The sequence below is a fragment of the Saimiri boliviensis genome, chromosome 21 (assembly GCF_048565385.1).
Source record: "Saimiri boliviensis isolate mSaiBol1 chromosome 21, mSaiBol1.pri, whole genome shotgun sequence".
Taxonomy (NCBI): Eukaryota; Metazoa; Chordata; class Mammalia; order Primates; family Cebidae; genus Saimiri; species Saimiri boliviensis.
The window spans coordinates 13,773,409-13,795,392 of record NC_133469.1 but is presented as its reverse complement, the minus strand read 5'-3'; the positions used below and the strand labels follow the sequence as shown (position 1 = coordinate 13,795,392).

Genomic DNA, 21,984 nt, shown 5'->3' with positions numbered 1-21,984 from the left:
GACTGAGCACTGGATTGGCTGCCGAAAACACAACACTCACCCCCCACCTCACAGGACATCAAGATAAAGATCATCAAGCTAGGCGTGGTGGCTCAAGCCTGTAATCCCAGCACTTTGGGAGGCTGAGGCGTGAGGATCACAAGGTCAGGAGTTCGAGAGCAGCCTGGCCAACATAGTGAAGCCCCGTCTCTACTAAAAACACAAAAAATAGCCAGGCATGGTGGCACATGCCTGTAATCCCAGCTACTTGGGAGGCTGAGGCAGGAGAATCGCTTGAACCCAGGAAGGAGGTGGAGGGTGCAGTGAGCAGAGATCACACCACTGCACTCCAGCCTGAGTGACAGAGCGAGACTCCGTCTCAAAAAAATTAAAATATTAAAATATTTTCAAAAAGATCATTGGATTCGTTTCTCAGATGAGAAAACTGAGGCTCAGAAAGACCAAGTGGCCTCAGCATGCCACAGGTGGTGCATGGCGAGGCTGGGACTCAGACCCGGCTCTGCCTGTGCCTGATTCTGGCAACCAGAAGAAACGTCCTAGAAGTAGTCGAGGAGTATCAGTTGAGTGCCACCCACATGCCAGACCCAAGCAGGCATCTCCATCAGCTACTTCACGAACGCCCTCCACAGCCCTGTGAGACAGGCGTGTTATTCCACCCATCTGAGGCATGAGGGGCCAGGCCCGGCGCAGTGAGGCCCCTTCGCCAAGGCACACGGCTAAGAAGCCGCAGAGCCTGAGACACCCCACAGCACGGCCCCCGCTGGCTCGGCCCAGGCCTCCTTCCCAGCCTCCTCTGCTGTCAGGGGCCCTCTGGGGAGACAGCCGCCCCTTGGCGGGCTCTGTGGCAGCCGGGACTTGAGCAAAGCCCTTCTCTAGCTGGGCCTTAGCTTCCTCACCCACTGGTGGATAGGGGGTGACAAGACAACCCGGGGGTCCTGTTATCACTCCCACAATATCCACCACACATCAGGCCCTGGGCTTGGCACCTCGGGCTGCAAAGACCTGCCAAACTTGTCTCTGTCTTGCAAGGTATTGCCAAAGGAGGCCCAGGGTGGGAGGGGCAGGGAGCCACCTGTTCAGGGCTCAGGGGACAGGCAGGGTGCAGGTTTTCCGCCTGCTCTCAGCACAAGCACTGTGAGCCAACAGGAAGCCAGCAGAAGGGCCATGGACATGGCTGAACCCCCAGACACCCAAAGCTGGTGAAGTGGGAGGCTCGGCACCTCCGAGGACCCGCTGCCACCCGAGAGGGCTGGAGACCCCCAGAAGGGGCTGCAACCAGCTAACCAGACATTCCACATCTGACCAGCACCTGGCCGAGGATTTCAGGCACACCGTGGGAAAGAGAAGGACAAGCCCCGAAGTCACAGACGGGCAAATGGGAGCCCACCACAAACGCGCCAGAGACGTCGCTATTTCAGGAAAGCTTCCTGTGAAGTATTTTATAAAATAAATATCAGCCTCCAATTCCTCATCGAAAGCCTGAATTTTCAGATTGGGTCTGCCTAAAGTGAGCTAACGCTCCCGGCTTTCTAGGTGTTTCAATATTGCACACCCCACAGGGGGACCAGGGCTGTGTCCCCACCACGTCCTCAGCCCCCAACACGAGGCCAGCGCGCAGCGGATGCTCAGCAAATGCTACAGAAGCCAACCCTGTTAGCACATGCATTTCCACGCCCCAGGAGCAGAGCTGCTTGGGGGCCAGAATCCCCTGGCTGGCACACCTTGCGCCATCCACTTTCAGACCCTCTGGGGCACTCTGAAGGAGGTCAGAGCTGGTAAATCCCTTAGCAGCACCCAGGGCCCTTGTCCTGCAGCAGGTGAGGAAACTGAAGCCAAAGAGGACAAGAATTGACCCCCACGGACTCCCAGCCCTACCCCTGCCCCTCCTGCCCTGACCCTCTAATCGCCACCGCTCCTCCAGGCTCTGGCCTTGGCCTGTGCCGCCTCGTCTGCCCTCTCCTCCAGGGTGGCTTCACACATGCCCCTGGCTGCTCAGACCACGCTCGGTCACGGTCACCCCCCACCTGCACGGTTGCTCAGGCCACAGACCCCAGCTTTCCCATCAACTCCTGCCTCTTCCATTAGAAGATGAGGATCAGACCAGCCTCCAAGTCCACGCCAGGACGGGCCCCCATCATCACTTGCCTGTCACTCACAGAGATCTGCTTTTTTCCCAGCCAGAATGACCCTACCAGAGGGTCATTCTGCTCAAAATCTTTCTGGGGCTCCCTGCAGCCCCAGGGCCAGAGGCTAAGCTCCTTCTTGGTAGGTGACCACCAACACTATGAACTTCTACCAGCTTCAGCTCAGGCATCACCTCCTCCAGGAAGCCTTCTTTGAATCGCTGGTCTGCCTTTACCACTCCACTCCACAGCACCTCCATGCTCACCAGCTCCAAGTGGCATCCCACGGAAGGGTCACTGTGTCCCCTCCAGAGGGCCAGGACAGCACGGTGTGCCCCCCTGTGCTCCCAGTGCCAAGGAGAAGCCTGGCACAGAGAAGGCACCCAGGGAATGGAAATTGAAAGAGCAAAAGAACCACACAGGGCCCCAGGCATGTCATTCACAGCGGGCCTCCGTCTCCACTGGCTCCCCCACTCCGCCGCCCATGCTGAGTGTGCCCGTTAGTATGACGGATGACAGCCAGGCCTCCCAGCGCCTTCTGGCTGCTGTGACCATCAGGGAGCCGTCCAGCACTGTGGCTCCCACGCTGGCCCTGCCCTCAGGACAGTCTGGTCAGGCGGGTGCAGAGGGGCAGGGAAAGAGAAGGAACGTGGACAGAGCCCCTGCCGGGAGCCTCGTCTAGACCAGGAACTGACATCGCTGACCTCGTGGGAGCTCTGTGCAGCCTTCTTCTCTGGGCACATGGGGCTCTCACTTCCAGAGGAGGAAACTGAGGCTCCACGAGCAAGCAGCTGACCTGAAGCCAGAGACCAGCACTGGCCTCCCACCCACTTCTTACGCTGGGTCCAGGAGCTTCCTAAGCGCAAGGAAGGGAACGAGCTTGCCGGGCTGGGCATTTTACAGGCATTCTGAGAGGCTGCGGGTACCCGAGAAAGAACACCAAGTCTGGGGTCCTCAGAACCCGGACTCAGACCCTTGCTTGGCTCCCCACACAGCCTCTCTGAGCCGATGTCTTCATTGGTCCCTGGGGACCCAAGGCTGCCCTGCAGGGTTGCTGTGGTAAATGAGATGGGAAGGACACAGCCGAAAACTCTTCCAGGCCACCCTGTGCCTGTCACCGAATCCTCACAGCCACTCTGTCATGCACGGTCTGACAGGGGGTCCCCATTTGACAGACAAAAAAATGAAGGTGCTAGGGTCAAACGCCTTGCCCGAGGCCATGCAGCTGTAGGGGCAGAGCTAGCACACAGTCCTGGGGCGACCGTGCCCGGCACTCGGAGAGAGAGCCTCTCTACACCACATTCGGTATGGACTCCAACCTGCCCTTCAGCCCTCCAAGGCCCCTGAATATGCTGGCCTCCAACCCGGCCTCTCCCTCCTGCGAGCCTTTGCAGACTGTTCCAGCCACCTGCTGTGCCTCTCCTTCCACTTCTAGAAGGCAAACCTCCCAGCCTTTACATTCTGACCCAATGCTACTCTCCCACTGAGCCGCCCTGGGCTCCAGCACCCCGCTCCACTCCTCTCGGGTCCCTTCCGCTACTCCAGTAAAGCTCCCCAGTGCAGCTTAGCTGTCCCCTGACCGACTGCCACCTCCCGCCTGCCAGGCCTCAGCTCGGGGAAGCTTCCTGCACAGTCACGTCGCCGCCCTGCTCCGAAGCCTCCGGTGCCTCCCCGGCTCCTGTGCTCCACAGTCTGGCTTGGCCCTGTCCCTGCAATCTGTCCCCAAACACCATCAGGACAAACCGCTCCCCGCTTCACATACGCAGGCATGCACACACACAAACAGCCACACATGTGCACACAGGTACACTTCCATGCCCGGCGTCCCAGGCTCCTCCCTCCACCCTGCCCTCCCCACCTCCCCACCTCCAGCCTGACCCAGAACAGCACTTCTAAGAAACCCCACCCCCAATTCCTCAGCTCCCCTCACCAGCTCCCTCCCGGAACACGGCATCCACAGGGCCTGTTCCCAAACGCACATGTGCTCCCTACTGCTGGAAGACACAGCGTCCAGCCTTCTCCTGGCCCAGAGAGCACTCGGGGGCCTCTGGCCTCCTCCCCAGACTCCTGGATCCTCCCTCCCCACTCCCAGGCATCAGCATGTGACCCCTCTCTAAACCTGGAAAGGCTTTCACACCCCTCGGCCTTTCCCCTAGAGATTCCCAGGCCTGGGGTACCCTCCTGTCCCATCCCCACCCAGTGAGTGCTGCTTCTTGGGCCAGGACTCAAAGCTGCCTCCTACAGAAAGCCCTCCAGGCTTCAGCCACCCTGTAAGGACTGGCTTGCAAGTCTGCCTTTGTGGTGGGCTTTCTGAGGGCAGGGACTCTTTTCATGCTCAGGCGAGACTGGCCCCGTGAGAACCGTCTGCTGAGGAAACACACTCCCTCCTGTGCCGCCCATGAGCGCCTGGAGTCAGAGCAAGCAAGTCCATCAGCCCACGGGGACCAACGATCCACCTCTCCCACCTCCACCGAGCCCCCAGTGTCGCACAACTGGACCACTGGCCTCTGCCCTCGCGGGCTGCCGACGCGCATGGGATTGGAATAGGATTCAGAACCCTCCCAGCCTTCACTTCCCCGCCCACCTCACTCGCTCGCTCCAGCCACCACCTGCCCCTCTCGGCTGCCTTGCTCCTCCTGGTGAACGAAAAGAAGGAAGGGCTTGCAGAGCTTGACCAAATGCTTCCTCGGCACTCACCGAACCCTCAAACCAGCATCATCCCCAAGGCACAGAGGAGGAAACTGAGGCACAGAGAGGGGAAACAACGGCCCAAAGCCAGGCTGTTGCAGGGTGAGGCCTGTAACTACCCCTCCCTGCCTCTAAAGGCCAAGCCCTCCATGTCCCAGGCCACGAAGCTGGTCCCTGGGAAAGGTGGGGTGTTGTAAGGGAGTGCAAGGGGAAGAATGCAAGCGAAGGTGGGATCATTATCCCCCCAGGTCAGGGGCCTCAGCCACCCTCCCCTCCACTCAGAGATGCTGACCCACCCCCTCGTGTTGACCCAACCCCACCCCACCCGGGTCCCGTCAGATGGCACCTTCAGTCCACAGGCAGACTCCCACTGTGGATGGAGAGCCGCCCCCACTGACACGGGCCTGGGGGTAACAGCAGGGGCAGCTGCCTCCCTCCCCTGCCCCCTGGAGGCACACACACCTGTGGCTGAGGGGCGCCTCAGCCACCTGGAGAGCCAGGGCTACTTGGCAGGGCTGGGGCAAAGGCATCCTGGCCTCTTAGGGCCTCCTAGCAGATGCCTGGTGACAAACCCTGACTCCCAAGAATCACAGCCCGTCAGAATTGAAAGAGGCTTAAACGTCTTCGCTGTCACCCATTAGACAGATGGGAGCCTGAGGCCCGCAGGGATGCCAGGACTCCCCAGGCCCCCCGCCTCCCCACCCACCCTGGGTGTGCACGCCTGCTGAGAGCAGCCCCTGAGCCCCTTGAGGGGAAGGACACGGCCTCACTCCTCCCCAGGGTCCCAGCACCGGACCCAGACCCGGAGTTGAAGAGTTAGCTTGAACAAGCAAAAGCATGAGAGTCCGTGCTGAACACAAGCCCTGCCTTGCCTTCTTGCAGGTGGATCTAAAGCTGGAGCTCAAATGAGGGCATTAGCCTCAAAGCACTTTTTTTTTTTTTCTGAGACGGAGTCTCACTCTGTCACCCAGGCTGGAGTACAGCGTTGCAATCTCCACTCACTGCCACCTCCGCCTCCCGGGTTCAAGCAATTCTCCTGCCTCAGCCTCCCAAGTAGCAGGGATTACAGGCAGGCGCCACCAGCCAGGCTAATTTTTCGTATTTTTAGTAGACACAGGAGCTCACCGTGTTGGCCAGGCTGGTCTCGAACTCCTGACCTCATGATCCGCCCTCCTTGGCCTCCCAAAGTGCTTAGGATTACAGGCGTGAGCCACTGCACCCGGCCCAAGTGCTTTTAGACCCATAAATCACCACACACCTGGAAGGAACTCGTAATTCCTAAGTAGCAAAAACCAACAGAGGTTAAGTATTTCATTCACTCATTCATTTCATGTCTGCTCTGTGCCAAGTCCTGGGGCAGGCGCGGGGGACTCGCAATGACCTCAGCAGACGTGGCACTGCCCAGAGGAAGCTCGAAGGAAGACAGTCGGGCAGGAGACCAGGAATTGCAAGCAGAACGTGCAGGGGGCCGTGAAGGCCTAGGCCGGGGGACGCTGTCTGGCCTTCCAGAGGATGAGTCACCCGGCGCTCAGGCCTATTGGAGACAAAGGGTCTCCAAAAAGCCAAGTCAACCGGCAAAGGGGGCATGGCTTCCCCAGGAGCCACTGTCATCTCAGGAGGGCGGTGTCTAAGAGGGGGACACAAAGCGAGACAGTGTACATAGTACTATCACTGTCCCCATTTTAAAGATGAGGAAACTGAGGCCCAGAGAGCCAAAACAACATGCCTCAGGTCTCCCAGCTCTTGGGCAGCAAAGCTGGTGGTCATGGGGCCTCCCACACATTCTCAGGTCCCAGGGGAGGCTTGGAGCAGTTTCCAGAACATTCAGCCGGTGAACTAAAGGCTAAGCCACTGTGATGAGATTCGGGCCAGCTGCTCCACTCCCAGCACGAGAGAGGAGGCCGCAGCCGGGGAAGGTTAGTGCCAAGCACGCAGTGGGCCCTCAGGAAACGGCCCCAGCTGGACCTGCAGAAATCACTAGGAACAGCCCAAACAAGCCCTCCTTGCACAGGAGCTGCCTAATGCCACCCAGGGGACCACCGCCCCGAGAGGCACCAGGCACGTGAGGTTTCCCCGTAACCAGGCTGGCCCCAGCAGTCCTCCCCCTTAATGCATGCAAACGCGGGGCATAAGCTCCTGCTTACTTAACTTCACAAATGTTAACAAGCCCATAAAAAATAAGTTATTCGTCCTCAGCTCCACAACACCCTTCGTTTGTTTAATTCTGTTTCTCCTCTCCCCGCCCCCCTGCCTCCTTGGCAACGAGGGAAAAGCTGTCTCAGTCTTTCCCTGCCTACGGGGTCTGCCCTTGCCTCACCTGCCCCTGGGAGGCTGAAGGAAGAAGCCCCAGATAAGGGATCAGGAGGCCCAGGAGTGAGCCCTGCTCCCTCCTCTGCAGCTGTGTGACCTTGGGCTCCTGACTTAACCTCTCTGTGGTTTAATTGCCTCACCTACAAAGTAGGAACAGTAATTGCACCCCGCCTGCTTTGGGGCTCCTGGGAGGATCAGAGGAGATAATCCGAGCGAAGTGCTTAGTTGTCTCTGGCACAGAGCAAACCCTCAATAAATGCTGGCCCTTGTTATTATGTAAAGAAGAGTTAAATACGCCTCCCCCCCACCCGGTTAATCCATTTGTAGAGTCTGCCTTCCGGGGCAAGCTGGCAGCTCCAAAGGCAGCCTGTGGTTCAGTTTTGTTGGCAGGCTCGGCGCTGACACACATTTGAGTTTTGATGCCATCCAAACCGACTGCTGGAGTTTGCCACAGACCCCACCACACCCTACTGCCCTACGTAGACCAGACGCGCACCTTGCAGTGATCTGGCCCCAGCTGAGTTTGCCATCCCTAGTTTTTGCCTCTCAAAAGCCTTTCCAACGAGTGATCTCATTAGAGGTATCATGAAGCCCAGGTGACAGATGAGGAAACTGAGGCTCGCAAGGGGGCAGCAACTTGCCCACGGTTCCCAAGGAAGGGGCTGTGCAGCCAAGGCGAGAGTGCAGCCACCAGTCCCAGGCCATCTTCTCTCCTGAGCCCCTGTGCCACCACGACAGTATAAGGGAAGCCTCCCTGGCAGCTGGAGGAGCAAATAAAAGGCAATTATGCAGGTGGCAGGAGAGGTGGTGTTCAGCCTCCAGGGCCTTGGTGGGTCCCAGGACCAGGCGGGAGGCTGAGCAGAAGCCAGAGCGTGCCCTGGGCCTCGTCCCAGCCAACCCAGGACATGCCAAGCCAGGGTGGCACTGCTGTGTGCCAAGCCCAGCATTGGGGACTCTGAAAGATAGTAGATGGGGGTTAGAGGTGGCCTGTCCCCTTCAGGTCCACTCCATGTCCTCCACTTGAGTCCCTCCAAGAATGGCCCGGGCCAGAGACCATGTCTCACTTGCCCACAACTGCCCCCTTGTGCTGGCACCAAACGGGAAAAGCCACAGCCCCAGCCCATCCCAGTCTGTACCTGGGGAGGTTGTACAGCTACATCCTCCCCAGAGTCTCCGGCTCACAGAGGAGGAAGCTGAGGGTAGGGCAGGAGGAGTGGTTCCCTGAGGTCACACAGAGGGAGACTCAAGCCCTGGCCTTTGAAGACCTAGTTCGTACAGCCCGGCACCATCCAGCAGAATCAACAAAACAGCATCCAAATCCACATTAGGGAGCTCAGCGCTGCCTCCCCAGCTTCCCCCTCCCTGCCTTGATTTCCCCATCTCAACAGGCTCAGCTCTGACACAGGGAGCTCTCTCTCTTTTTTTTTTTTTTTTTAAGAGCAAATCTCGCTCCGTTGCCAGACGAGCGCAGTGGCAGGATCTCGACTCACTGCAACCTCTGCCTCCCCAGTTCAAGCGATTCTCCTGCCTCAGCTTCCCAAGTGGCTGAGACTACAGGCATGCATCACCACGCCCAGCTAATTTTTGGTATTTTTAGTAGAGACGGGGTTTCACCATGTTGGCCAAGATGGTCTTGATCTCTTGACCCCGTGATCCTCCCACCTCGGCCTCCCAAAGTTCTGCAAATACAGGCGTGAGCCACTGCGCCCGGCCCAGTGAGCTCGTCTTAAAGCAGACATAATAGGCATGTCTGGTGATGTGGCCATTGGTGCACGTGCTTCCAATTCCCCGAAAAGAGGGTAGGGCTTCTGCCCCTTCGGCCTTCCCCAGAGCCCCTCTCACAGGGATTTCTGGCCTGCATCCAGCACCGGCTCGAACATGAAGCAACTCAGCAGTCACCACTGGCCAACACTGGGGACTTCTCACGGCCCGAAACGAAGCTGCAGGGGGGTGCGGACACGCCCACTGTTCAGACGAAGCCGAAGAAGCAGAGAGAAGCGAAGCGTTTGCCTGGGGCCACAGAGGAAGAAACAGAGCTAAGTGGAGACCTGCACAGGGCCATGAATGCGGATGGAGAACACAGCCCTGGGCACCGGGGTCCAGGGTCTGGGAGTCTGAGGAGGCGGCCCCATCACTGCTGCCAACTAGGGAGGCTGCACAGCCTCTAGCAGGAACACCACTGCACACGTGCCTCGGGGCGAGCGCGCACCCTAGCGTAGTCTCCACAGTATCCCAGGCTGAGGACCTTCATTCTTCCCTCTCTCACCGGTCTCAAGTGCCCCATGACGAGTCACTCCATGACGAGTCACTCCATGACGCTCCACCCCCACCCCCTGGCAGGTCCACCTGTCCATCCATTCATTCTGCAGAACAAGACTGGGCTCCCAGCACTGAAGGGACTTGCCCAAGATCCCACCAGGCCAAGAGTGAAACCCAGCTCCTAGACATCCCTACCACCCCCTTCCCGATTTAGGAGGAGTCCCAAGGCCGTCCCCTGTGGCGCCTGCAGGGCAGAGGGCGGGGCCGGGCTGCTAAGGGGCGGGGCCATGAGGCTGGAGGGTGGAGGTGGGCCCAGAGAAGACTGGATCCTGGTCTGGGTCCCGGTTGCCTTGGCAACAGGACTAATTAATTCCGACTCCATCTGTGCCTTGGTTGGATGGGCGGTTTGGGCTCACGGGTGTTTGTTTTGAAGCAAAGGGAGAGAAGCGAGAAGGCCTGGGAGGCTGCGGCCCCGGGGTCTAGTGAGGGGCTGACACTTGTCCCCAAGTTCACGAAGCATACCTGCACCCCCACCACGGGAAAAGGCAGAAAAGGCAGGTCAGGCACCCTGAGACCATCCAGGACCTCCTCTCCCCAACAAGGGTCATCATCCCAGCCCAAACGAGGCCAGCTGTCTGCAGTGCCCACCGTGTGTGCACACGTGTACACACACCTGCACATGCCAAGGAGACCACACGCCCCAGAATGAGAGAGCCTTGGGTTTGGCTGCCAGCTTTAGCCTTCTGAGTCTCAACTTCCCGGTCTGCAAAATGGGCAACAAAACTCCCCTCAAAGGGCTCTTGGGGGAAGAGAAGAACACCCCCAGTGCAGGGACACCTGAGGGACCTTCTGTCCTGGGGTCCAGGAGGCTTTGCTGAGGGTGATCCCGGCAAGGGAACCACGTACACAGTACCCAGAAGGTGGCACTTTCGGGGAACTGGAACAAGGTCAGGAGAATTGGCTCGTGGAATGTGAGAAGGAGAGGGAGCCCCGAGGCTGGGCCAACTCCTTACAGGTCCCAAAGTCCTGGATCTCGGCCCAAGGGCAATGGGGACCCAGTGACACGCTGGGGAGATGACAGCAATGGGAGGGTTCGGAATGCATCAGAGGGGACGCAATGGCGGCAGCAGCCTCTGGGGATGCTGCAATGATACGGGCCTGCAGAGTGACTTGATGCAAGCAAGGACAGCAGGGCGGGCACACGAGAGCAGATCTGAGTCGGGCAGGTGAAGAGAGAGACCAAGGCGGGAGGTGGTGCCCAGGGTCGGGGTAGGGGCTGAGTGAGGGCAGTGCCCGCCCTGGAACAGGAAGCCTCAGAGAACGGGCAGATGGGCAGTGCAAGAGGATAGAGATAGAGCCCGGGTGGGACCGGCTGAGTTTTAGGGATCAGAGGAATACCCTAAAGGAGGGTCCAGTCAGCAGGTGGCCACATGCCATGTCCTACAGCCAGGAGCAGGTAACAGCGGAGGATGGAGACTCAGGCATCCCCTGCATGCAGCTGTTAAGATGCTGGCCTGAGGACCGGGCGCGGTGGTCCACGCCTGTAATCCCAGCACTTTGGGAGGCCAAGGCGGGCAGATCTTGAGGTCAGAAGTTCAAGACCAGCCTGGCCAACATGATGAAACTCTGTCTCTACTAAAGATACAAAAAATTAGTAGGCCATGGTGGCAGATGCCTGTAATCTCAGCTACTCTCGAGGCTGAGGCAAGAGAATCGTTTGAGCGCAGGAGGTGGAGGTTGCACTGAGCTGAGTGAGATCGCACCATTGCACCCCAGTCTAGACAACAGGGTGAGACTTCGTCTTAAAAAAAAAAGATGCTGGTCTGAGAGCACAGCAGCCGATGCCGGGGCTGGGAGGGTCAGCGCTCAGGGACAGGTGGAGTGGGGAGTGGATGCCGGTGCTCAGGAGCCTGCCACACCCACCTGCAAAGTCCAAACCCAACACTTCACCAGCTATGGGATCCTTAGCAAGTCACTTCAGCCCTCTGAGCCTCAACTTCCCCATCTGTAAAATGAACATAAAAGCAATACCTACCACGTAGGTTTTGTTGTGCGGAGGGCCATCCCCCCAGATCCTTAGCTGAGCGCCGGAGACACAGGAGTTCCAGCTACCTGCTTTTTCAGGGAGGGAGTCAGGACGCTAACCTGTGTTGAGAACCTACTGTGTGCCAGGCACCTCGCATGTGTAATAGGCCACACGGAGTGGTGATCAAGAAGGAAGGGCTGGGCGTCAGGCCCTGGGCTGAATCCTGGGTCCCCTCCTTACCGACTGTGGAACCAGGACAACGCCCCTCGCCTCCCTGAACCTCAGCTTCCTTTTTCTTGTGATAGAGTCTCCCTCTTGGCCAGACTGGAGTGCAATGGCATGATCTCAGCTCCCTGCAACCTCCACCTCCCAGGTTCAAGCAATTCTTATGCCTCAGCCTCCTGAGTAGCTGGGATTATAAGTGCATGCCACCCCGCCCAGCTGATTTTTGTATTTTTAGTAAAGAGGGGTTTTGCCATATTGGCCAGGCTGGTTTTGAACTCCTGACCTCAGGTGATCCACTCCCCTCCCAAAGTGCTGGGATTCCAGGCGTGAGCCACTACACCCGGCCACCTCAGGTATCACCTTGTTCAGTCCTTGGGACTGCAGTGCAGTGGTGCCCTGTCTCAAAGAATACAATAATAAAACAACTGAACGGTACAGAACAAGGGTCCCCCATGTGCAGCATTGTCTCAAGGACGGAACGAGGTGATACCTGAAAGGTGTCCAGTCCAGTGACAGCGCAGAGCAGCTGCTCAGTAAGTGACAGCAGTTCCAACTGGTGACTGGATATGAAGACCTGGACGTGGGAATGAATGACTGCATACAGGCACTCGTGATGGACTGCCAGGGCGTGATACCTGTCAGCTCAATCACACGCCACAGGGCTGTGCATCTCGGGGCTCACCTCCCAGGTGGTCCTCCCTGGCGCTCCACCATCAGGGAAAAAGCAGAGAGCAAAGGGACCCCCCCAGACGGTGCCTCCCATCCATGCCGCCCCGCCCCCACCACCCCTACAGCAAGCACACAGCCACGCATGTCCCCCTCTGGCCCCGTGACCAACTGGCAGCCCCTCCCCTCCCTCCACTTTGCATCTGCTCAATTAGGGAAACTGGGGGCCGAGGAAAACAAAGACTGAATTTCTGAGCTAATCAGCCTGACTCACACTAATTACCGTCCTCCCGGGCATTAGGGCAGACTTTCTGGGGGAGGCTGAGGGGAAAGCTGGTCCCCAGGAATGATACCCGCTTCCCCTAAAGCCTGAGAGCCCAGCAATTGGGGGGGGGGCGGTGCAGGGTGACCGGGAAGCTCGAGCAGGTGACATTTCAGGGCGGGATGGAAGTGACGTGGTCAGAAGCAGGAGACAGAGTCCACTGGGCAAAGCAGGGAGGTGCCCATGGTCACACGGACGGCCCCACCTTCCCAGGGTTGCCGCCCCATCCTCCGGGCAGCCACGGGCTGGGGGGAGGCCCAGAACAGGTGCCCCAGTGGGCATGCAGCCCATGGCCGTGGCCAAGAGGACAGATGGACAATTTGAGGCTGGATAATTGAGCAATGATCGGAGGGAAGCTTCTGGATCATGGCCTACTGTGTGTGCATCTGTGTGTGTGTGTGTGTGTGTGTGTGTGTGTGTGTGTACATGAGCGCACAGAACAAGATGGCTTGGGACTGGGAGCCAGGAAGCCTGGGTTCAATTCCCTACTCAGGCTCTGGGAAAGTCCTTGCCCCTCTGAAATTCAGGCTTTACCGTAAGCGAGTTGGAGGGCATAATTTTTAGAAATCATTTCAGACGTGACCAAGGGGCCACCTCTTCTTCAACATAATGCTTATGGAGCCCCTACCATCACGCAGCCGGCTCCGTGCTGGCACCACAGGCACGTTCGTGAACAAGACAGGCCAGGTCCCCATCGTCACGGCGCTTTCTCTGTGGTGGGGGAGCCCGGGAGTAAACGCTGAAATCGGGAAACAAGAGCCTTAGCGTTGGCAGATAGAGGAAACTGCTCTGTAGAGACCTGGCCCATAGGATGTGGGCAAGCGAAGGGGCCACCGCAGGTAGCGTTTTCATGAAAAGCCATAAAAATGCTACCTGCGGTGCTCACGGCGGCATTTTTCCGAAAAGGCTTGGCCCAGAGCAGTGGCTCACGCCTGTAATCCCAGCACTTTGGGAGGCCGAGGCGGGCAGATCACGAGGTTGAGATAGAGACCGTCCTGGCCAAAAGGGTGAAACCCCATCTCCACTAAAAATACAAAACTTAGCTGGGCGTGGTGGTGAGTGCCTGTAGTCCCAGCTACTCAGGAGGCTGAGGCAGGAGAATCGCTTGAACCCAAGAGGCAGAGGTTGCAGTGAGCCTGGATCACGCCACTGCCCTCCAGCCTGGCGACCGAGCAAAACTCCGTCTGAAAAAAACCAAAAAACGAAAAAAGAAAAGGCCCTACCCAGCAATTAAACTGCAGATCATCCAAACTCACGGAGGGACTCAGAGCAACTCGCCTCCCTTCTCTGGACCTCTGTTTCACACACACAACAAGACAGAACTGGATAAGGCTGATTCTCACGAGTTTCTGCATGGCTGGTGCGTGAATGAGAATGTACGCGTGATCCCCAGGGGCTGCGGTATGGCCCGCACACTTATGCATACACACACAGGACCGCCGCAGCCCCAGTCCTGGGCCCAGCTGTATAGCAGGTAGACAGGTGTGTGCCTGATGATGAGAGGGGCGGAGCAGCACCTGCCCCGGGGCCCATCAGCTCCCAATCACAGGCTCTTCGGTCCGCACTCCATGGGACACACTCGGCTCCGCTGACACAGGTGTCCCTTGAACTGCCACCCTCACACCTGGTCATGGCGCCTTCACAGCTGCCCACCACATACTGAGCACCTGAGCCTCACTGCACGGAATTCTCACAACAGCCCTGCCAAGGAAGGGCTGTTACCCTGTTTTACAGATGGGGAAACTGAGGCTCAGCTAGGTCAAGTCACTTGCTCAGTAAATGATCAGCTAGGCACTCAAATCGGGCCTGATCCAAACTGCCACCCCTACCATGTGCCAGGACCTTTTCCGGGACCACTCTCAAGGCTCAAACCAGGGGACCAGGCTGGCCCAGCCCTGCCCAGTAACTGCCTTCCAGGGATTGCCAAGGGCACTCAACACAGCAAGGCAGTCAGGTTCAGATGGCCAGGTTCAAATCCTGATTTCATCACCGAGTCGCCGTGTGACTGTGGGTAGGACCCTTAACTTCTCTGTTCCTCGGTTTCCCCATATGTCAAGTAGGGATGGTGACAGTATCTATTTTGTTGGGTAGTTGTGAGAATTTTGCTAAGTTCTCTAAAGTTCTTCGAACAGAGCCTGGCACATGGTGTGATTTAGTGTTGTTGATAAAAGAAAGATATGACTCCCTTTGATTCTGTGAACGGCCTGACAATTGGGTCCCACAGAAGGTAAGAAGCAGAGCTGTAGGCCGGGCACGGTGGCTCAAGCCTGTAATCCCAGCACTTTGGGAGGCTGAGGCGGGTGGATCACGAGGTCAAGAGATCGACACCATCCTGGTCAACAAGGTGAAACCCCGTCTCTACTAAAAATACAAAAAATTAGCTGGGCATGGTGGCGCGTGCCTGTAATCCCAGCTACTCAGGAGGCTGAGGCAGGAGAATTGCCTGAACCCGGGAGGCGGAGGTTGCGGTGAGCCGAGATCGCGCCATTGCACTCCAGCCTGGGTAACAAGAGCGAAACTCCGTCTCAAAAAAAAAAAAAAAAAAAGAAAAAAAAAAGAAAGAAGCAGAGCTGCGATTCAAAGGCCGAACTCAGGACTCCCTGTCCAGTGCTCTCTCCCTACAGCATCGAGGTACCTTCAGTTTGTCCAAGGACTGGCCCAGGCTTAGGCTCAAGGAGGAAAGACAGTCAGTGAGGAAGTCTAAAGGGAGACAGGATGGGAGCCGCAGGCCAGGGCCGGATACTGCTCCAGTCGCCTCATCTCCCCACTCCGTGCCTGGCACTAGCCTACCGGCCCCACCCCCAGCTCCAGAAGGCCCCTCCTGTGGGCCCTCAAGGGCCCTGAAGCACCTCCCCGTAGCCCCGAGGAGCCCAAGCCCAGTGATCCTGGGACACAGCAGGTGGACAACAGCAGGGAACAGGGTGGCCTCCCAGCACCTGCTCCCGCCTTCCAAGTCCCGGAGTGCTCTGTCCCCAGAGACAGCCGGGTTCCCGGCCCTAGACCTTCACACCTACATTTCCCCAGGTCCCAGGGAGCCCACAGGCGGGAATCCCGGCCAGCTGCGGGCAAAGCCCAGACATCCACACTTAGCCTTGGAAGCAGACCCCCGAAAACCAGCCCACCCATGCCCCAGGGCAGCCTGCCGGGTCAGAGCGAGGGGCGAGGTTCTGAAGTCAGGCACTTCAGATCTGAAGTTGGTGAAAGTGGAAAAAGTGCAAACAGCCCAGGCACCCACCACAGGGAAATGTCCTTTCAAGGAAAGCCCATTCCAAGGCGGATTCGGACCCAGGTCCCGCTGCACCCCTGAGGAGGGTGCTCAGGGTGCAGTCAGGGGCCGCAGAGGGGTGCAGGACCAGCTATGAGGAGAATCCCTCCTGGGTAAGAACAGATGGTGTACATGTGTTTGTAGGTGCCAGGAAACACGGGCCAGCGCCAGCCTCTGGGGAAGAGGCCTTGGGAACAGGCAGTGGCCCGTTCCTTTCTGCCGTGCATGCTGAGAGCATGTGTCGGTTCCCCAAGCAGAAGGGGGTTTGTCTATTTGCACATCGTTCTACATGTACATGCTTCAAAAGCCAGCAAACGCACAAAGATCATCAGGGCGCACACGCACACACGCACCTGCCCATGCGTGCCCAGCTTCGGTCCAGCCGGCTCCCTCCTGCGGCCTGAGAGAGAGAGAGAGAGAGACAGGCGGCTGTCGCAAACAGATGGGGCAGGGCCAGAGAGACGGGTGAGCAGACAGAGACAGAGAGACAGGTAGAGAGACAGAAACAAAACACAGGAGCTCAGCCCCGGGGTGACCCTGCTCAGGGCAGCCGCTTCGGGCTGGTCCGGGGGCTGCGGGAAGTGGAAGTCCCCAAGAGGAAAGCCAGCAAACCCCGGCTCTGCCCTCAGCCTGGTCACTCGCTGTGGTGTGGCCCCGAGCCAGCGCCTCACCTCTCTGGGCTGCAGCCTGCCCACGAGTGCGGGCAGTGGCAGGGAGACCTGCTGGCTCCGACCCTCCAGCACTCCAGCGTCCTGGCTCCCCATCAAGCCCCCGCTTTCCGTCTCCCCAAATGGTCCTGAGGACAGCGTCCAGGTCAGCGGCCATCTCAGCCCAGCCAGGAACCCACTCTCAAAGCCCCTCCCGCTCCTGCCATCAGCCGCGGCACCAAATCGGAGAGGGGCAAGCTGGGCACTGACCGGAAACCGTGGGCATGGATACCCCTGTCTTCCCACCTCATCTCACCTAATCCCCATCACAGCCCACACCCCATTCTACCATACGGAGGAACCGAGGTTCGGAGGATGCTCAGGCCAGAGCCCCGAGGCCAGCAGGGGATGAATATGAATGAGCTGGGCTGGAACCCACGCATCTACTCCAAAGCCCATCGGCTCCTTCCTCGACATCCTGTTCCAGCAGGCAGGAGCAGGAGGGGCCACAGAGGCAGACACCCTCATATTTCCTGACCCAGCACCCAGGCCCGGGACTCCACAAGCCCCAGCCTGTCTCCAGCAGCCTCAAAGGTGACGATACAATGGCCCCTAAAGCCCTGCCTCCCTGCTCCGACCACCAGGAAAGCCAGCAGCAAGCCCAGGGCTGGCATTCCTGAACACTCCCTGCAGGCCAGGCGTGGCACCACGCGCCTCATAACGTCACCCTTGGGGGGTGGGTACTACTTTTATTCCCCAGGTGGGGACACAGAGGCACATATAGGTGGGGCAACTCGTCATGGGTAGAATCGGGAACCAACAGAGGGGCCCGAGGGCTTGATCACTGTGTCACCCTGTCCTGCAGCCAGGGAGCTTTCCTCCTCTGACCTGCCACCCCCAAGCCAAGGAGTGTCTCGTGGGACAGCAAAGGCCTCACCCCAGAAGCTCTGCTTAGGTCAACGGCCCTTGACCCACCACCAGTGGGCACCCTAGTGCCCACCCCTCTCTGTAGCCCGTCTCCTCCCAGGATGAGGCTTCGGGTCCTGGAAGGCCCCCACCTCCATCCTTGAGTCCCAGCCCAGGGTGAGGAGGGGAAGGGAAGAAGGTCTGTGTCTCCCCACAAACCTCCGGGACAGGGGCTGTCCTCTGCCTGAGCTCCAGAGAGAGAGTGGGGCAGGCGAGGCTCACACAGCAAGCGGGAGGCAGGAAGGGGCCCACAGCCCCTCATCTCTGCCGCCCAGAGGGCACCCTACCGCCTATGCTGGGTGGGTTGGGCTGTGACCCAGTGTGGAGACGAGGGTGGGGCTATGGGTTCTCAGTAGCTTCTAGAACTCCTCAGGCCCTACCATGCAGCCCCCGGCAACCCTGTGGGCCTACTATGTGCAGATAGTCCTATCTCCAACCCTATTTCCCTCCATCCCCTCCAGGAGCCTGGCAGTATCCCCATTTCACAGATAAGCAAACTGAGACCAGGGCATGTGACCACTCAGGCATGAGATCTAACTCACAATGCCTGCTTCCCACCACCAAACAGGGCTTCCTGCAGCCCCTGCCCCAGTCCAACCACTCCCAGTCCTCAGCGATCGCCTCTTCCAAAAAGAGTCTTCCCAGAGCTCTAGGAACCTCCACTCAGTGGACCATCTCTCCTCCGACATTTGGAAAGCAGACTGAGGCCGGGCACAGTGGCTCATGCCTGTCATCCCAGCACTTTGGGAGGCCAAAGTGAGCGGATCACCTAAGGTCAGGAGTTCAAGACCAGCCTGGCCAACATGGTGAAACCCCGTCTCTACTAAACATACAAAAGAGTTAGCTGTGCATGGTGACGCTTATCTGTGATCCCAGCTACTTGGGAGGCTGAGGCAGGAGAATCACTTGAACCCAGAAGGTGGAGGTTACAGTGAGCCAAAATTGTGCCACTACACTCCAGCCCGGGCAAGAGAGCAAAACTCCATCTCAAAAGGAAAAAAAAAAAAAACAAGCAGACTGAGCCCAGCACACCCACAGTGCCTCTACCCTCAGACTGGGAGTTGAGGCTCTATCTCCCTCAGACAGGGAATTCCCCTTCCCAAAGACTAGGAAGTCAGGAGGGTATGACCCCTCCTCCAGCACCCCCATCCATACAGCCCCCCCACCCGATGGCAGGACTCTGCCCCAAAGGGCTAAGCAGGATCCCAGGCCACACCTCAGCCCCTGCTCTCCCTTCTTCCTGGCGAGCTTCCAGGCCTGGCCAGTACCAGGCAGGCTACCCCCCCCCCACCACCGGGCCCTGTCCATGAATCCTACCTCTGTTGGGCACCACAGACCCCCCTTTCTCCTCCCCAAACAAATAGGGTGTTGAGCAAGGCATCAGGATGGCCTCACACAAGGCCAGATCTATTCTCTGGATTGGCGCGGCTGCCAGCAGGGTGGGCAGCCCCTCCAGGTCCAGCTTCTGCCACTGGGGGCCCAGCACTCTAAGCTCATCCTGGCAGGGCTGGGAGTAGCAGCCCCGCTCCCCAGGTGACCCAGGAGTGGGTCTGGGCCAGGAGCCCCTAACTGTGCTCCCCACTTCCTCCTCTCTCCCTTCCCGTGCCACAGCATGGGCAGGGGACCTCCGGGTGCAGGTCCAAATCCCTGCTCTGCACCCTGGATGAAAATCTCTCCAGGCCTCCGTCCGGTCATTTGTAACCGGTTGTGACAAACGTGCAGAGGTTACTGCGGCCGCAGAAGAGGCAGGGTCCAGGCAGAAGAGCCCAGCACGGGAGAGGTGCTCAATCCCAACCTGGTTTTCTCTCACCTTTATTCCCTCTTCTGGCCTAGAGAGATAAGGCGTGGGGCTGGCAGAAGTGGGGGTGAGAGGGCACAGGCTGGCAGGGCAGAAAACCACCTGTCCCAGGCACGTAAAATGTTGCCTATCCAGAAGCCAAAGTCTCAAACCCCTCTACAGCCGGCAGTGAGGCCTCCTCAGACTAGGTTGGTGAAGGCTCCCAAGACCCCACAGCCAGCCTGGGCAACACAATGAGACCCCATCTCTAAAAAAAAAACAAAAAAAAACAAAAAAAAACTATTAGCTGGGCGTGGTGGCATGCGCCTGTAGTCCCAGCTACTCAGGAGGCCGAGATGAGCGGATCACTTGACCCCAGGAGGTCAAGGAGTCAGTGAGCCATGACTGCGCCACTGCACTCCAGTCCAAGTGACTGAGCAAGAGCCTGTCTCAAAAAAAAAAAAAAAAAAAAAAAAAGATCCCACAGCCCATTAATGGCAACATTGGGGAGGAGGCCTCAGAGCCAAGCCACAAATCAAAGCTCAAAGCCCACGGCCTCCTAGAAGCCAGCCTAGATAGCATCCCAATTTTACAGACGGTGAACTGAAGTGCACAGTACTTAAGTAATTTGCCTGATGACACACAGCTAGTGAGCGTCTCCATTGATTTCTTCTGACGATTCAGGCTGCCACCAAAAGCTGTTCATTACGGCACGAGCATCCCCTAAGAACCTTCTGTGATGTTGACTCTGCATCCGGAGTCAGGTCCCAGTTCTTCAGCCAGAAACGCAAGGCCTCCCAACAAGTTGGTATACAGCAGCAGAAGACAGGACTGGACCTCAGGTCAAATGCCAAGCCTGCCACCCACATCCTGCTGTGTACCATGGCAACTTACCAGGCCCCCCAGGCCTCACCGTCCTCTGCTATAAAATGGGAATAACAAGACTGACCTCCCAGGGTGGCTGGTGGGGTTACCTATCCCACCAGCCATATGTGTGTGAGCATTCACACATATTTACTGAACATCTACTGTGTGCCAGGGCCCATTCAAGGCACTTGGGATAAAGCAGAGAACGAGACCAAAAAAGCTGCCTTCAGGAAGCTGATACTCTACAGGGGTGGGAGGGCAGAGAGTAAGCAAGCAAATAAAACAGCATCAAATTGTGTTCAGAGCTCTAAGAAAACAGAGGCAGGAGGCCAAGAGCAAAGGACCGGGTGGTCAGGGAGGACTTCCCTGAGGAGGTGACAATTAACCAGAACAGGAGACAGCCATGCACTGAGCCAGGGCAGCAGCAGTGAGCATAGAAGGAACAGCAAGGTCAAAAGCCAGTGAATCCAACGAGATCTGGAACCTGTGGGGAAACGCCTGGCACATAGCAGATGCTCAATAAACCGCAGCTGTCGGCATTATGGCCGTACACCTCTCAAACCCCTTGCTCCTTGGGTTCCTCTTCTGGAAACCAGGTTGCTACACAGCTTGAAGTTCATCCTAGGTATCTTCCACATCCCTTCATTCACTTAGAGAAACGCTGCTTCCACTGGTAGTCCTCCCATTTTGCAGGTGAGAAAACTGAGGTTCCCAAGATCCCACAGCACATAAATGACAGCATCGGGACATGAACCTAAGTCTAGTGCTCTCAAACCCCATGTTCCTGGCAGCCTTGGGCAGTCTCACTTACAAAGTGCGCTCGCTACATTCTCCCTTCCCATCCCAAGACAGCTCAGGCTGTCAGAAAGTCTCCAGCATGAGCCGAGGTCTCAGCCTGCCCTTTGAGGCCACCCAGGACAGCCCTCTCTCCTCCTTCCCAGGCCACCTGACGTGTTAGCAGCTGCCACCCGGAGCACCTCCCAGTGCCAAGCTCTGCGCCTTACTTTGTCCCCTGGCCTTGCACCAGCAAGGTGAAGTAGGGATTCTTATCATCCCCATTGTACAGATAAAGAAATTGAGGCCTGGAAAGGTGGAGAAACATGCCCAGGGACACCTGCCAGGAAAGCGGCAGTGTTGGGATTTGAACTCAGGCCCTCATCACTTAAAAGACAGTCATCCATCACTTCCCAGGCCTCTCAAATGGTCCTCTTTGGGCATCCCCCTCAGTCCCCTGCCTGGCTGTCCCCCTGGTGATGCCAAAATGGTAGACAGGGCAGGCTTCCTTCCTCTGACTCGGTTATTCTCAGGGCACCACCAGCCACGTGCCTGGAACACCGCACCCTAGGCCAGGGCTGGCTGAGCAGCTTAGGGCACCCGAGTCCCACAAAAGAGACCCGTGGGCAGGGACTCAGGCAACAGCTGTGGGGACAGGGCTCGCCTGATTAAAGTGCACACACAGGCCCTGGGGCAGGCGGGACAGGAGCACCAGAGAGGAAGCCTCCCACACCCGGCTCCATCCTGGCTCAGCCACCGGGGCACTGCGTGCCCATCAGGAGGTATTCTGCCTTTCTGGCCCCATGCCTGTTACCATGAACTCAGGACCATACTCCCACCGCTCAGGGTCACGGGGAAGGGTACGATGTCACATCTCTAGTGAGATCTGGCTGCCCCACACGTGTCAGAAAATCATTTGGAAACGATTTTTTTTTTTTTTTTTTGAGACGAAGTCTCAGTCTGTCACCAGGCTGGAGGGTAGTGGTGCAGTCTTGGCTCACTGCAACCTCCACCTCCCGGGTTCAAGTGATTCTTCTACCTCCACCTTCCGAGTAGCTGGAACTACAGG

The 21,984-nt window shown here is 58.0% G+C and overlaps 1 protein-coding gene across 12 annotated transcripts in view; it reads right to left on the bottom strand.

The window, feature by feature from the left end:
* The window catches only part of ELFN2 (extracellular leucine rich repeat and fibronectin type III domain containing 2), a 59,774-nt gene that overhangs the window by 26,126 nt on the left and 11,664 nt on the right, over nucleotides 1-21,984 (bottom strand). For 7 of the 12 annotated variants that reach the window (XM_039463239.2, XM_039463240.2, XM_039463237.2 and 4 more), the window contains one exon: nucleotides 16,238-16,284. The exons of 4 other annotated variants lie outside the window; for them this stretch is intronic. The gene's annotated coding sequence lies outside the window, so the exon portion shown is untranslated. Of the gene's footprint in view, nucleotides 1-13,247; nucleotides 13,359-16,237; nucleotides 16,285-21,984 lie in introns of all 12 variants that reach the window. One more of the 12 variants, XM_074391296.1, reaches the window with a different exon arrangement.